The sequence below is a fragment of the Aquarana catesbeiana genome, linkage group LG08, assembly GCF_042186555.1.
Source record: "Aquarana catesbeiana isolate 2022-GZ linkage group LG08, ASM4218655v1, whole genome shotgun sequence".
NCBI classification, from domain to species: domain Eukaryota; kingdom Metazoa; phylum Chordata; class Amphibia; order Anura; family Ranidae; genus Aquarana; species Aquarana catesbeiana.
Window position 1 is genome coordinate 205,903,155 of NC_133331.1, and position 15,891 is coordinate 205,919,045.

The following is a 15,891-nucleotide window of genomic DNA, read 5'->3' on the forward strand; positions in this document are numbered from 1 at the left end:
GAGCATATTGATATGACCAGCCTAAAGCTTGCCATGCATAAGTTGAATCCCGAAAGAATTTTCTTTAGAAAATCGTAACTAAGAATTTTCATTTTGAATTTTGCACCATTAGTGGGCTGCAGCAATGGTCAATTTTCGTGCAGCCATCGAATATGAGTGATCAAGCATTTTGGAAATTTTTCGAAAAACTAACACATTTATAATCAATGATGGGAAAATCGTGCGAGAAATCTACTCGAAAAAGAAATGCGCATGAGCTGTGACCTGGAAAGAAAAGATTCCCAAGCCACAAAAATTATTTTCTGTAGCAACATGAGGTGAGATTAAAAGGCTTGGTTGGCCGAATTTCAAAATCAATGGTGGCACCATTGGATCACAAAATGCACAATTTCTCAGATTTTCGAAAGAAAATTCATTCAGAATTCAACCTATGTATGGCTTAGAAGATCCAATTTTACAAGATTCACCTGATGGCGATCTAATATTTGCAAATACCATCACAGCAGATCTGATGCCCGTAACCAGCATTTCTCATTTACCCAGAGGTGGCCTTAAAATAATTATTAGGTCTCAGGGAACCCCTGTTAAATTAAGTCATTGGGGGTTAGTGGGAAAAATGCCCTGAACTTGGTGGTCAAGGAAGAACGCCCCCTTTGAGAGTTGGCCAGAATACCACCCTTCCAGCCAGCTAAAAAGATCCTTGGTGTCATGCTGCTGGCACTGCCAAGCAACATTGGACTTAGAGCTATCAAGGCACCACCAAATTGGGGGAGATCAATTAGCAAAAACTCAAGGAACCCCAGAAACCTCTTGAGAAGGCCTAGAGTTCTACAGAACCCTGGCTGAGAATGGCTGCATGCATCAGAAAACTGTAATTGGCAGTCCAGTTGTGTGTTTATGCTGGAATTGGTGACTCTGTCCTTTAAATGGAAAGTTTTGGTGAGCCTATTGTCCAGACCGGAGCTCTACTTAAACTCCACATGGGTGCATTTTAGGTCTCGGGAGCATGAAATGGGTTAATCCCTTCCCACTGCACGGGTCCCTGTGGTCATGGTGTGTGCGAGGAAAGAATTGCTGCTCACAGCACTTCTCTAGTATGCTGTAGAGTTGAATTACAAGAGCGGCAGCAGCTACTGCAGGAGCCGAGTGACCCGAACACAGCCTGGGACGATGGAGGTAACTGGGAGCACTGGGGAAGACGTCTTGGTATTTGGAGACATTATCCTTTTTATTAAACCAGCTGAAACTCGTTCTGTTAACTGACAGTAATTGATATTTATTCTTCACGAGAATATTTTTAGTTGGAACACAATGCCAGCTTTTGTTAGACTTTGCCATGTGTAGTGTATTGTCCTTGCTCTATGTCTGCGTAGGGATCAGGGACTTTAGCCAGTAAAAACAGCTGAATGTTGAAATTCTGTGGATGGCCGGTCACTGGATTGACGATTGTAGATCTTGGACTTGCTGGCAGATCACACTAGTGGACGTGTCCTTTAAAAGGTAAATAAGTGATGGCAGTGTAGATTGTGGGCAACTAATACACATTGCTTCTTTTCTTTCCATTCTCTATTATTTCTGTGCTTTTCCTCCTGTTGATATAGAGTGGAAACTGTTTTATAGAAAGGAACATTCGGTATATACTATCTTATCATTCAGTATGTATGGGCTGCTTAGTCTGTCGGTTGTTTCGTTGTCATATTTGGCATCATTCATTCTATTGTGCTTCTAGCTATAGAAAGGTATAACGACAATCGTGCAAAAGCTGGCCATACACTAGTAGATTTTCTAACGATCATTCTCCCCGGAAACATCTGCCGTACATTCGATGATGCAAACAGAGACTTGCCGCATCTTGTCTGGAAGTGCTTTAAATTTAGTTTGCTTTTAGAATTTGATTTTGGTTTGAATGGTATTTCCTGAACCAAAACCACATGCATTGTTTGAAATTTTTTCATTCAAGAAAAAATTCTCCATCCTGCTCCTTTTAAATTTTCTCATCATGAACATCGCTGTGACCCCGCTATTCATTAGAAAATTAGCAAACGTTTCAAAAACGAAGAATTCGGAATTAAATTCTACAGGTCAGCTAAAGGCTATATGGGGCACACCTTCCGCCCTCGTATGGCTACATCAGCTGTACCTCTTTGTTGTGTCACACAGAGATTATTGGCAGAAATTGGCTTTTTCCGTGGAGCAGTGATTAGGTAATATGATTGACTATATTTTTTAATCCTTATGCTGCTAGCATTAGTAAACAGATAGGTAAGTATGTCACATTTACTTAACGATTTGGTACCGCGCTATAGACAAAAGACAGCTACAGCATGGTACTATAGATGCCCTCCCCCCTGCGGCACGCATCAGGCACGCTCTGTGACCACTGTGTCCTTCAAACACAGCTGGTCACAAATCGGGGTAAAAGGCCAATCACAGCAGCCCTTTACCTTGTGATCAGATGTATCCAATCACAGTTGATCACATGTAAACAGACTTTCCAGTTATCGGCAGTTCTTTTCTCACACGCTGTGTCTGTGTGAGGAAAGGAGAGCCGATAACCGCCAAGCCTGTCAGCACACTGTTTACACTGATTATCAGGGCGCTGACCATCCATGTCCTGATAATCAGTGCCCATCAGTGTTTATCAATGAAGGAGAAAAATTACTTTTTTGCAAAATGTAATAATAGAAACTAAGAAAACCTTTTTTTTTTTTTTTTTTTTTTTCCCCCAAATTTTCTGTCCTTCTTTTTTTTTTTTTTTTTTTTTTTTGATTTGTTTAGCAAAAAATAAAAAAACCCAGCGGTGATTAAATACCACCAGTAAAAAGCTCTGTGTCCCCAAAAATGATGAAAATCTTATTTGGGTACAGTGTTGCATGATTGTGCGAGAGTTAACAATTGACCTGGGCAGGATGGGGGTGAAAGTGCCCCGTATTGAAGTGGTTAAACTTTTTTTTTTTTTTTTTCATTTCACAGATACTTCATGGTTTCCAGGCCTAGGTAAATTTTGTCATACATCCCAGGAGTTTTCAGGTGGGTAGGAAGGGTTTTCTCAGCTAAGCAAGTCCTCATGCATGCCTGAGCTAAGGGCAGATGGACTCCAGGAAAAAAATGCTACATGATTCATCTGCCCTTACTTAAGATGGACACAGCCAGAAATGCTAGGGGGTGTTTTTTAAAAGTTTTTCACAGCAAAATAAAGCATAGAGAGATGGATGGAGGAGTTTGTGTTAAGTAATAAAAAAAGGAATTAAATCGTGTTTTTGGCTTGTGGTGCTCAGATGAAGTGTAGTTCTGTTAAGTGCGGCATAGAAGGCCTGATATGATGGCTCACTGTGAGGATTGGGTTACAATCAGGCCATGTAGGACTTCCCTTGGGGCAGTTAGCAGTGGATCTGATTTATTCTTTGGGTTTTCCAAGGCGTTTCCCTTTTCTCATAGGAACAGGAACCAATTAAACGTAACATGCATCATTAACACTACATCATCCTTATCACAGTTTACAGCTATGGTTAGTCACTACAGTCTGCCCCACATTTGTCTCACCACTGTCATTCACACCTTGACAGCCAAGATATATTTTGTGAAGAGTGGAAAGGGCTGGAACCTTAAAGTGGTTGTAAACCCTCCCTAACAACTTTATTGCATTGTAATCCTCATAAAAAATACTCATGATTGCTGCTAATAATTGTCTCCTTACTTATTTTGTTTTGCTGTAATCTGTCCCGTTTTGATTAATGACGTCACCAGCGCATGCACGTCCTTTTCCTTAAATTAACGCCATGCTCTGTGTACAGTCCATCCACTGACATGGTGCCCTGAATGGGATTTCCTCTCCCAGGGGCACAGCCCTTTAAGCTTGCAAGACTGCAGTGTTTTCTAGTTCCTGGTACTCTCCATGTGACAGTGTGATGTCACATGGGGGGGATTAACCTTGTCAATCATGCTGCATTCTAGAGCGGCGATCAGCTGCAGCAGGACTGACAAGCATACAGATGCAATCGTGCTTCGCTATTATAAGTAACTCAGCAAACTCGGCAACGAGCGGCGGTTGTCGTGGGAACATCGGATTAAGAACGAGGCTTGGCTATAATGACGCGTACACACGAGCGTACTTTTCGACCGGGCTGGTCCGACGGACCGAGTCTGGCGGACAATTCGACCGTGTGTGGGCTTCATCAGATTTGCAGCGGACTTTTTCAGTCGAAAATCTGACGGACTTTAGATTTGGAACATGTTTCAAATCCTTCCGATGGACTCGAGACCGGTCAAAGTCCGCTCGTCTGTATGCTAGTCCGACGGACAAAAACTCACGCTAGGGCAGATATTGGCTACTGGCTATCAACTTCCTTATTTTTGATGCATTTTGCTGCCTTCCAGATGCGTTCCATACAGAAAAAATGCAACATGTTCTAGTTTTGTTCGCTGCACTGGAACAAAATAGGGCTATTGGAATCCCATGTTAAACCAGGGTTTGACAAAGCCCAGGCACCCACGGCGGCCAGAAACCGGGTCCCAGCGCCTGGGCTCCCACCAGCCTATCCACCGCTGGCAGTGGCACCAGGCGTGAGCAACTCCCTGGGCAGCCGTCCATTGAGCTCCTCACTTTCTCTCCACCAATGGCTGCGTATCACTACCTTGCATGGGGGAATGATGATTGGGCAGCCCGTCAGCTTCTCCCCTCTCTATTTGCCGGAGCTTCCTGCCCCCATTTGACCCCCCCCCCTCAAATTGAGAGGCGAGCTGGGGACAGCATCTTCTGCGATTTGGCTGGCTGGGAAAAGGGCGAGCATGATGCACGGAGGAGCCGACAGTGTGCCCCAGCTCTGTCTGATGGCCGAGAGTAACCTGGCCGAGCCCTGCAGGTAATGCAGCCTGGAGTTGGGGCCCAGAAGCTGGCTGAACTTGAATTCCCAGGTGAGAGACATCCCAGGAGCCCCACCAACAGGAACAGAGAAGGGGGGACTTTGTGTGAGAGGAGTGTATGAGGAGGGGGGGGGGACACTGTGTGACACGAATGCATGACTCTGACCACATTGTCCCAACAATAGGTGTTCCCCGCCTGATGTCTCCTGCAATTTTAGGACAGGCAGCATAGAGACCCCCCCCCCCCCCCCATTAGATCAGAGTCTGTTCATATTAGCACCCCCCTTATAGACTCCACCATTAGATCAGGGTCCCTTCATATTAGCACCCCCCTTATAGATATAGAACCCCCCCCCCCATTATATCAGAGTCCCCATTTATCAGCGACCCCCTTTAGAGGTCAATGGTTGGCCATCCTTGTTGATAACAAATGCCTACCAGTCAAAAAAAAAACTGCCTCCTAACTTTTTTAGCTGGCTCCTAAATTCAAAGCAAATTTGTCAAGCCCTGTGTTAAACACTGTCCATTTTGTTTTTGATGCAGATTAGACGCTAAAATATATAGATGAGTTGCGCTAATTAAACCTTAAATAACATAAAAGGCTAAAAATTTGATCAAATCAGTCCAAATATGGATTGAATAAATAATTTGAAAGGACATCAAATGAATGTGCTTTGGGAAGCAAATCCAAAGAAATCCTCCACCATGTGACGTCACCAACATTGAAGTCAGAATGTGCTCTTACCACAACAGGTGGACCCTCTATTATAGAAGGTCAAATGCAAATTGGGATATACCAGCTGTAAGGTCTCCAAGGAAGATACAGTACAGAATGATGTATGTTTCAGCAGCCGTTCGTCCGCATTTGGTTTAAATCCTCCGAATAACCCAAGGTTAGCAATGTCCAGCTTCAGCTGTTTTCAGCATGCATGCAGTACTCGGACAGGTCTTTTTTCCCAAACTCTTCTACTAGGATATAAAGCCACTTTGTGTGCACCAAATGGCTTTGTAAACCCAGATATTACCTTGTAAAGTTACAGTGACATCATCCCTGTGCTGTACATAGCCTGTGCAGCGAGCAGAGCTGTGGGAGGGACCACATGAGGGGGCGGAGACAGGACCATTCACCCTGCACAAGATGAGAGAGCTGCAGTGACCGGTCTTTATTACAGGAAGCTCCTGCACAGAGGCAAAGTGTCACATTGGATTACTGCACAGATCTGGAAGAAATACACAAAGCACACAAAAATTTGCTTATCACGGAGTTCAACTTTAAAGCGGTTGTATGCCCAAAAAAACCCCCCTGTAAGACAAAGGCAATAATGAGTTAGTATGCATGGCATACTAGCTCATTATGAAATACTTATCTTAGAACGATGTCACCACAGCATTGCCCAGTCACCGCTGAGGGGTCAACATGTTCCCCGGGTGTTATTTCTGGGTTTGCAGGCTCTGGCGCTGTGAGTGGCCGGAACCTTGATGACGTCACAGTGTAGGCAAGCAGCTCTGAAGTTTCGGCACGATATGCCGGACCTTCAGAGCGCATGCACCTCTGACGTCAGGGGCTGCATGCAGGGTGAATATCTCCTAAACGATGTACCGCTTTAAGAGATTCATTCTTCACTTTCTTCTCTTGTATACTGTTATGGTCAGAACAGGAGATGAAGAAATCCTCCAATGAAAACTGTTCAGGGGGAAGCTGGCAAAATTAGATTTTCCCCTAATTTTAAAGGAAATTTCCTGTGTTGTCTCCCAAAGAGAGGGAATAGTTTCCAGTTGGGACACAGACATAAATACAAATGTAACAGAAGTTCTAACCCTTCCCGCTGCTGTGTTGGAAGAAATGTTTGGCTGGAGTTCATGTGTGTGTGTGTTCACATTTAACCTCTTCCAGCCAATCGGATGAAGGTTTGCTGTTGCCATGTAATTAAAGGGCATTTCCACTTTTGCAGCCAAATTTGGACAATACCTACATTATTTTTGTTACCTTTTTTATGTTCGCATTTACATAGTATAACTGCAAAATATTTCAAAATTGCAACTTACCTTTTTTTTCTTTTTTCTTTTTTAATCCTGCTTTCTCGAACTTCCAGCAAAATTGTTACTTTCTTTCTCTTCAATTATGAGAGGGCTGGGAATCTGTGTCTACCATAATTAACCATGTCTGTGCTGTGCAGGCAGATAGTACTCAAATCTAGTAGAACTAATGAGATTGTCTGCCTTTACAAAGGGTTAAAAATTTAGGATCAAATGTTAAAGAGAACTCGAAATTTGGCCTGTTCATCAGGGACAAGCCACATTTTGATCCATGTATGAGCAGGCTGGTTGTACACATGTCATTTTGTAGTAAAGGATTTGTAATAAAAATAATCCCTTTATCAACCTGAATCATGATTATTTCTCTGACGTGCATGCAGATGTTTGGTTTATCAGAATTGATTGACAATATGGCCTCTTGAGTCTAAATCTAGAGCTCACTAAATCAATATCTGTAAGGGCTGGTTCACGCCACAAAAACGCACCCCAGATCTTTTCTTGATGCATCTCTGCATGCACATTTTTAATGTGTTTTGGTGCGTTTTGATGCGTTTCTGGAAGCATTCCAGATGCATTTTTTTTTTTTTCACTATACTGGGGGCCGGTGTGTTTTTGATGCGTTCCAGTGCAGGGAAAAATGCAGCTTGTTCTACTTTTTATTTTATTTTTTTTCTAAAACTGGAAAGCCCTGGAACTGACTGGAACTGGTGTGAACTATGCCATTGAAAACCATATAACCCACTATCCATGCGTTTTTGATGCAGAAAAAAAAACGCACTGGACTGCATGTGGTGTAAACCGGCCCTAAATCATTTTTCTTGTTCAATTCAGTCAACCTAGCCCCAGTAAATTGTTGATTGTATGATCATATAGATATGTGGCCACTGGCAGGATCACCAGGTGAAAATAAAGGGGGGGGGAGGCTGATAAAAGAAAACAAATGCAGCCAACACATGTAGGGATTGGTAGGCTACAGTATCATTTTTGTTCTTGGTTTAGATATCCTTTACCCACTTCAACCCATCCGGGCCTATTTTGGCACGCCTCTCCTACATGTAAAAATCATCATTTTTTTTGCTAGAAAATTACTCAGAACCCCCAAACATTATATATGTTTTTTTAGCAGACAACCTAGGGAATGAGATGGCGGTCATTGCAACTTTTTATGTCGCACGGTATTTGCGCAACAATTTTTCAAACCCATTTTTTTGGGGAAAAAAAAGTTTCATGAATTAAAAAATAACAAAACAGTAAAGCACATTTTTTTTGTATAATGTGAAAGATGATGTTACGCCGAGTAAATAGATACCCAACATGCCACGCTTTAAAATTGCGCACACTCATGGAATGGCGCCAAACTTCGGTACTTAAAAATCTCCATAGCCGACACTTTAACTTTTTTTTACAGGTTATCAGTTTAGAGAAGGTCTAGTGCTAGAATTGTTGCTCTCGCTCTAATGCACGCGGAGATACCTCACATGTGTGGTTTGAACGGCTTTTACATTCTGGGGGTCCCCTTGTTAAAGGGGGCTTCCAGATTCTGGCACTTATGGGTGCGTTTGCTTCTGTGTGCGAGGGGATGGGGCGCTTTAAATTGTATTTATTTTTTTGTTTTACGTTATTTTTTATTTTTACACTTTCTCTTTAATTTTATTTTTTTTTTTTATCACTTTTATTCCTATTACAAGGATTGTAAACATCCCTTGTAATGGGAATGATGGTGCGTGACAGGTCGGAGAGATAAAAGACCCCACATCTCTCCTCCAGACTGGAAATAATGAGAAAAAAAAAATGACCGATCCTATGCTTTCCAGCTGCGATTGTGGCTTTGTTTACAACTGCAGCCCGGACGTCACGTTGTAACATCGCGCCCGGGCCTCCGACGGTCATAGAGATGACTGGTGATCATCTTGGTACCGGAAATCTCTGTGCTAGTCATCCGGCGGCGGTGGACTCTTTCTCTGGGTCCCCGATGGCACGGGAGAGCGGTGTGGGGGTGTCGTGTCCCCTCCTGTGTCCTGTAAGAACGATCAAGCGGTGGAACTGCCATTATGATCATTCTTACGGTGCACAGAATCACCGATCACCGGCTCTAAAAGAGGATATCTGGATGGTACCTGTAGCTGCAGCCTTCATTCAGATATCCCCACTGAAAGTCAAGGATGTCATATGACGTGGCTTGGGCGGGAAGTTGTTAAATTGGTAGTACATCACTGGACAACAGTAATCTTATCCCACAATGCCAAAAGAGATGCCCCACAGATTTTCCTCCTCTTTCAAGAGCTTACCTTATGGTGGATATTGCCGTATTCCATCTATTCCATAGATAGATAGATAGATAGATAGATAACCTCTATGTGTGTATATACATATTGTACAGTCACACCAGTCCTATCCTTAAAGTGGTGTTCCGGCTGAAATTATACTTTTTAAATAAAAATACCCCTATAATGCACAAGCTTAATGTATGCTAGTAAAGTTAGTCTGTAAACTAAGGTCTGTTTTGTTAGTTTATAGCAGTAGTTCAATATTTTATAAACTTACAGCAGGCCGTGGCCATCTTAAGTGTGGGCATCTGAAGCCAGACTGTATTTCTTCCTGGATCTCATCCTTGCAGATCTCGCACATGCTCAGTGTAGCACAAGCACTGTAATAGGTTTCAGGTCAGTTTCTATAGCAACGGCAGTGTCAGAGGAAGTTGCTTCCCCTTCCCAGAAGGCATTGCAAACAGGAAATGATGCGATGGGCCGCGGCCAGGGAGGAGGAAGTGAAAAATTAATACAGCAGATATACAGTAAGTGCTGAGAAAAAAAATTTAAAAATATCCAATTTGTTTATAGTGTACAATTTAGTGAGGGATGCTGAAGAGTTGTAAAAGTGGGTGGAACTCCACTTTAAAGTGGTTGTGAACCCACTTAGTTTTTTTTAACACCTGCAAGACAAAGGCATAATGAGCGAGTATAAATAGCATACTCGCTCATTATGTAATGCTCACCTGAGATTGAAGCCCTCGCTGCGGTGCCTGTGCACAGCACCGGCCGGCGACAACACTCCCGGGGGTTACTTCCGGCTATCGCGGCTCCGGCGCTGTGATTGACCAGGGCCGTAATGCCATCACTCCTGCGCATGCACGTGGTAATGGCACACTCACTGAAGCAACGGCACATAAGCGCCATTGCTTCAGTTTGTGTCAGTGCGCATGTGCCGATGACGTTGGCAAATACAGGGGATATCTCCTAAACCGTGCAGGTTTAGGAGATGTCCTGGGTAGCTACAGGTAAGCCTTATTATAGGCTTACCTGTAGCACAAAGTGGTCTGTAAGGGTTTACAACCACTTTAAGGAGCTAACACTAAGGTCCTACATCACATGCATACTAACTTGGGGCTAGTTTAGTCAGGAGCCAATTAACCTATAAACATATTTTTGATGTACATGAGATAACCAGAGTACCGGGAGGAAACCAACACAAGCACAGGGAGAGCATGCAAACTCCATGCAGATAGTGGCCTGGTTGGGATTTGAACCGAGGACTCTAATATAGTACTCATGTAAAATGCATGTTCTGGTGTGCCTTCACTCTACAAGCACTGAATGAGTTACTCTCTTGAAGCAGATTGCTGCCAGTCTTTTCTTATTCCTCAGCAACCAGCCTCTGGTTTCCGCTGCCCATCCCACCCTTTATGCTGTAATGGTAGAGGGATGCACGTCTTCAGGGATAATAGACTCTGCATACAGGCCATGTCTCCCCTCTTCTGCTCTCAGGAATCCATCGCTCACTTCCTGTGGGTTCAGGGCCTCGTCCCTCAGACCTTCTTCCAGTGAAATGAGGCCAGAAATTACAACCAGATGGTCCTGCTCACTTTCCCCTTACACTGTCCTGGCCACGTATGACTATCCATTCTCCTGAGCGAGCCGACAGGATAACTAGTCAATGCTGAGTCACATTCTTCTCAACTGTTTACTGAGATGTAGACGAAAGCTGGTGTGGGCCCTGTTTATGAGGGATATAACATAGTGCACCATCCCCAGTATTTTTCCATTATTGTTACAGTTACTGTATATTTTCATTATTTGCCCTATAGCTTTGCAAAAAAAAAGTACACAATATTGCTGTGGGAGGTATTCCCCCATCAACACTAACTGTGTCGATGGGGGAATTGAGCGATTTTCTTCCCTGCCACCAGAAGGAAAGAATATCGAATCATCTATTGGCTGCCTGAAAGCACATAGAAAACAATTGATTTTTGTGTGTCTCATTCACACCACAATGCTGGCCTGATGCGCAGCAAAGTGTAAGCATGCTTTACTTTTCTAGAGTTCATTGGATGGCACCAAAGGTCACTGCATTGCTCTTCGAAGAACTTCGTACACCGCCTTCAAGGAACCACTCCTCACCACTGCTACACAGCGGACACCGGCCGCATATCCAAACGGGTCATTATAGCATGCAGAGCTAAATGTGAACCCCCCCCAACCACTTCCGGGCCAATTCTGGCATTTCTCTTCTACATGTAAAAATCTGTATTTTTTGCTAGAAAATCACTCAGAACCCCATTATATAAATTTTTTAAGCAAAGGCCCTAGAGAATAAATGGTGGATAGCAAATTTTCAAATGCAGTTTTTTTTAATTTTTTTATTTTTTTTTTTTAATGCAAAAAAACACAATATATAACCCCATTTTTTGGTAAGATGTAAATAGATATCTAACATATTATGCTTTAAAATTGCGCATGCTCGTAGAATGGCACCACTACAGTACTTAAAAATTTCCATAGACTCTTTTAAAATTTTTACAGGTTAGCAGTTTGAAGTTACAGAGAAGGTCTAGTGCTAGAATTATTGCTCTCGCTATAACGTTCGCTGTGATACTGCACATGTGTGGTGCGAACACCGTTTACATATGCAGGCGTGACCTACGTATGCATTTGTTTCTGTGCGCGAGCACAAGGACAAGGGTGCTTCAATTTTTTATTTGTATTTTTTCTAACACTATCCCTTTATTTTATTTATTTAATATTTTATCACTTTTATTCCTATCACAAGAAATATAAACATCCCTTGTGATAGAAATAAGGCATGACAGGTCCTTTTATAGAGGCATCTGGAGTCTATAAGACCCCAGATCTCTCCTCTACTTTGGAAAGCATGAGATCAATTTTTTTTTTTTTTTTTAATCTTGACTTTCCAGAAAAATTTTACATCAATTTTACAGTATTTACATCTGCCAGAGCAGGAATTGACGTCATGACGTTGCTTCTGGCCTCCCAGGAGCATAGAGATGGCTGGGGACGAACAGGTCCATGGCCTGCCCTGTGATAATCTGGCATAAGCGCCGGATCAGATTCCAGGCTCTCTGATCATACAGAAGAGTCCACAGAGGCACTGGTGGGCAGCAGAGCCCCCCCGCTCTGTGAAAGCAATCTTGTAGGTGCAGGCATCATCCCGGTATAACCACTTGGACCTAACGACGTCCTACGGTCGGGAAGTGGTTAGACGCAGGATACCTTGATCTGGGAGCTATAAATGTCCCAAATAACCTCTCCTCCAGTTTTGTGTGGACAAATTGTATGCCTATGTGTGGTATTTACTTTTTTTTTTTTTTTAAAGCACTGCTATGGCTATATAGATTGATCCCCATGCACAGATCAGAGCCGCCAACCTGAACTCACTGTGAAGTCAGGCCACTACATACTGGTGTCCAGTCAGGTTCCTGAATAATCTGTGGTCTCTGAAAGCTGAAAACCTGTAGAAATTGCTGATTTCAGACCCGCGGAATTGGGTCTCTGATGTAAAATCCCGGAAGCAAAGTCCCCTTGTGCTTGCGCAACAAAGAAAACGCATACGTAAGTCACACCAGCAAATGTAAATGCTGTTCAAATCACACATGTGAGTTATCGCCAGATCGTCAGAGTGAGAGCAATAATTCTAGCAAAAGACCTGCTCTGTAACCAATAAATTTTTTTTTTTTAAAGCGTCCCCTATAGAGATTTTTAGGTACCGTAGTTTGTTGCCATTCCACGAGTGTGCGCAATATCAAACTATGACATGTTGGGTATCTATTTACTCGGTGTAACATCATCTTTCACATTATACAAAAAATTTGGGCTAACTTTACTGTTTAGTTTTTTTTTAACCACTTCAATACCAGGCACTTAGACACCTTCCCGCCCAAGCCAGTTTTCAGCTTTCAGCGCTGTCGCAATTTGAATGACAATTGCGCGGTGATGCTACACTGTACCCAAACTAATTTTTTATCATTTTGTTCCCACAAATAGAGCTTTCTTTTGGTGGTATTTGATCACCTCTGCGGTTTTTATTTTTTGCGCAACAAATAAAAAAAGATGGAAAATTTTGAAAAAAAAAAAAAGTTTTTCTTTGTTTCTGTTAAATTTTTTTGTAAATAAGTAAGTTTTCTTCTTCAGTGACGGGCACTGATCTGGCTGCACTGACGGGCACTGATAAGGCGGCACTGGGCACCGATGAGGTGGCACTGATGGGCTCTGATAGGTGGCACCGATGGGCACTGATAGGTGGCACTGGTATGCAACACTGATGGGCACTCGTAGGCGGCACTGGGCACACGTAGGCGGCACTGATGGTTGGGCACTGATGGGTGGCACTGATAACAGTGATGGGTGGCATTGCTGGGCATTACTCAATTCATCTATTACTCTATGGTGCCAGTCAGTGCCCATTTGTGGGCACTGATTGGCACAGATTGGGCACATGTGGTTTGCCATGGGGGATGTACCTGGCCATCCACATGTTGGGGGCTTCCCTGGTGGTCCAGTGTGGACATCCGAGGGGGGGCTGCGCTGATAAACAATCAGCACAGACAAACCCCCCCCCCGTCAGGAGAACCGCCGATGGGCTCTCCTCTACTCACGTCTGTCAGACGTGTGTGAGGAAAAGCCGAATAACAGCTTTTCCTGTTTACATCGTGATCAGCCGTGATTGGACACAGACTCTTTACCGAGATCATTGTAGTGGTGTATCAGACTGACACACCTCACGACTGATTGCCGCGACACGCGCCCCCACGGGAGTGCGGCAGCTGTTATCCTGAAGGACGTCATATGTCCACCACCCGGTCGTCATTTTGCTATAGGCCGTGCAGAAAGTGGTTAAATTCAAGTTACGTTCGAAAGACCGCTGCACAAATAACGTGTGACATAAAATATTGCAATGATCACCATTTTATTCTCTAGGGTCTCTGCTAAAATAAATATATATATATATATATATATATATATATATATATATATATATATATATATATATATATATATATATATATATATATATATATATATATATATATATATATATATATATTAATATTAATGTTTGGGGGTTCTAAGTAATTTTCTAGCAAAAAAATACTGATTTTAACTTGTAAGCAACAAATGTCAGTAATAGGCTTAGGCGTGATAGGGTTAAGATACGTTTGCTGTCCGGCCCTGCCCCTTGATTCCTACTCACTTTCCGCTTAATTTAGCACCTTTACAATTTATATAATGTCATTTTAATGTTCTACCACAGGCCACGTCTCTATATGCTTCCTGTTGCTACATTTTCTGGGTGTTGTAAGCAACCAACCTTATGTGCTTTTTGCTTTGTTCATACGTGGACTGTCATTTTATATTTATCTACTCCTATTTTCAGCATCAAGGTCCTCTTGGTTGTCCCTGAGGAAGTGTGTAAATCTCAAATTGTGTTGGACTTCGCTCATCAGACACAGAGATGGTTTATTTCCCTTATGTGTTGTTGTAAAGGGGTTTCTCGAACATGTATAGCTAGAGAGTTTTTTGTGGTTCTATGTTAACACTACTTTAAATAGAACTATAGGCAAAACTTTTTTTTTCCATTTAGAATAGTGTAAGGGAGGGTTATAACCCGTCAGATTTGTTTTTCGTCATCTGTGTCCCACTGTGGAGATTTACCTTCACTTCCTGTCCCATATCCAAACAGGAAGTGAGAGGAAATTCCCTGCAAATTAGGGGAATTCCTTGGGGACCCCAAGTCACCAGAACTAGTGTCCCCATTGGAGGATTTCCCCTCTATTACTTTTATGGAGACAACCCTTTGAAGACATATGAAGCTTTGTATCTTCAGTGAACCACTCTTGTTGGTGCAGTTGAACTCCTGAATAGCACAGTCAAACAACACAACTGGCCCGTATTATCAAGTAAAGAGTGCAGGATCTTCCTCAGCACGGTAAAAGGACAGTGGTATCTGTATACAGTGTCTCTGAATGGCTTTGTGTCCTGCGGCACTACAGGTGTCAGCAAGGTGACTAAGAGCAATGATGTCTGTATACAGTGTCCATACAACTTTATCTGTGGTGCAGTGTCCTTGTTTCCTGCAAATGGGCAAAAGCCCTCTCACCCAATCCTGCGGTCAAGGCCCAAACCTTCTTCTTCTAGTGACCCGACTGGTCACCTCACACCGGTACACTTCACACCATTGGTGCAGGTGTGACTGGATATGCAGTGGGATCCCCTTTGCTCAGGCTGGATGTTCCGACTGGCTGTGGATGCCTGAAATCGCTCGGTGGACTGACCTGGGAGGCAGCACCTCTCCCTAGGTCCTCCTCCTCTGCCTCGTGTAGTCTGAGATATCTCCTCAAATCAGCAAGTTGGAGTCTCTAGTTCCTTTTTCTCCAGAGCATGCTGGCTCTTGTAGTTCCATACAGGTTAATCTGAATATGAAACTTTAGTCCTGGAACTACAATTCCCTTTATGCCTGCTTCCTGGTGTTAATCACTCTTCTGACAGGATGTGATGACACAGAGTCTTAGGTGACACTAGAGGGAAACGGTGTCACTGCAACAATGTTTGTGTCTTCTGATACTGCAGGTAAGATAGCCAGCTCCCTGCTACACTTTAACCACTTGCCGACCAGCCGCCATCATTATACTGCGGCAGGTCGGCACAATCCCGCGAGCCGTCAAAGCTATACTTCGGCTTGCAGGATCGGGATAGCAGG

General features: G+C 43.2%; 1 protein-coding gene across 2 annotated transcripts in view; it reads left to right on the top strand.

Moving 5' to 3' along the window:
- Positions 1-15,891, top strand: part of CSGALNACT2 (chondroitin sulfate N-acetylgalactosaminyltransferase 2) — a 107,822-nt gene that overhangs the window by 43,188 nt on the left and 48,743 nt on the right. The window contains exon 1 of one of the 2 annotated variants that reach the window (XM_073596845.1): positions 829-1,176. The exons of the other annotated variant lie outside the window; for it this stretch is intronic. The gene's annotated coding sequence lies outside the window, so the exon portion shown is untranslated. Of the gene's footprint in view, positions 1-828; positions 1,177-15,891 lie in introns of those variants that run through there. 2 annotated transcript variants of the gene reach the window in all.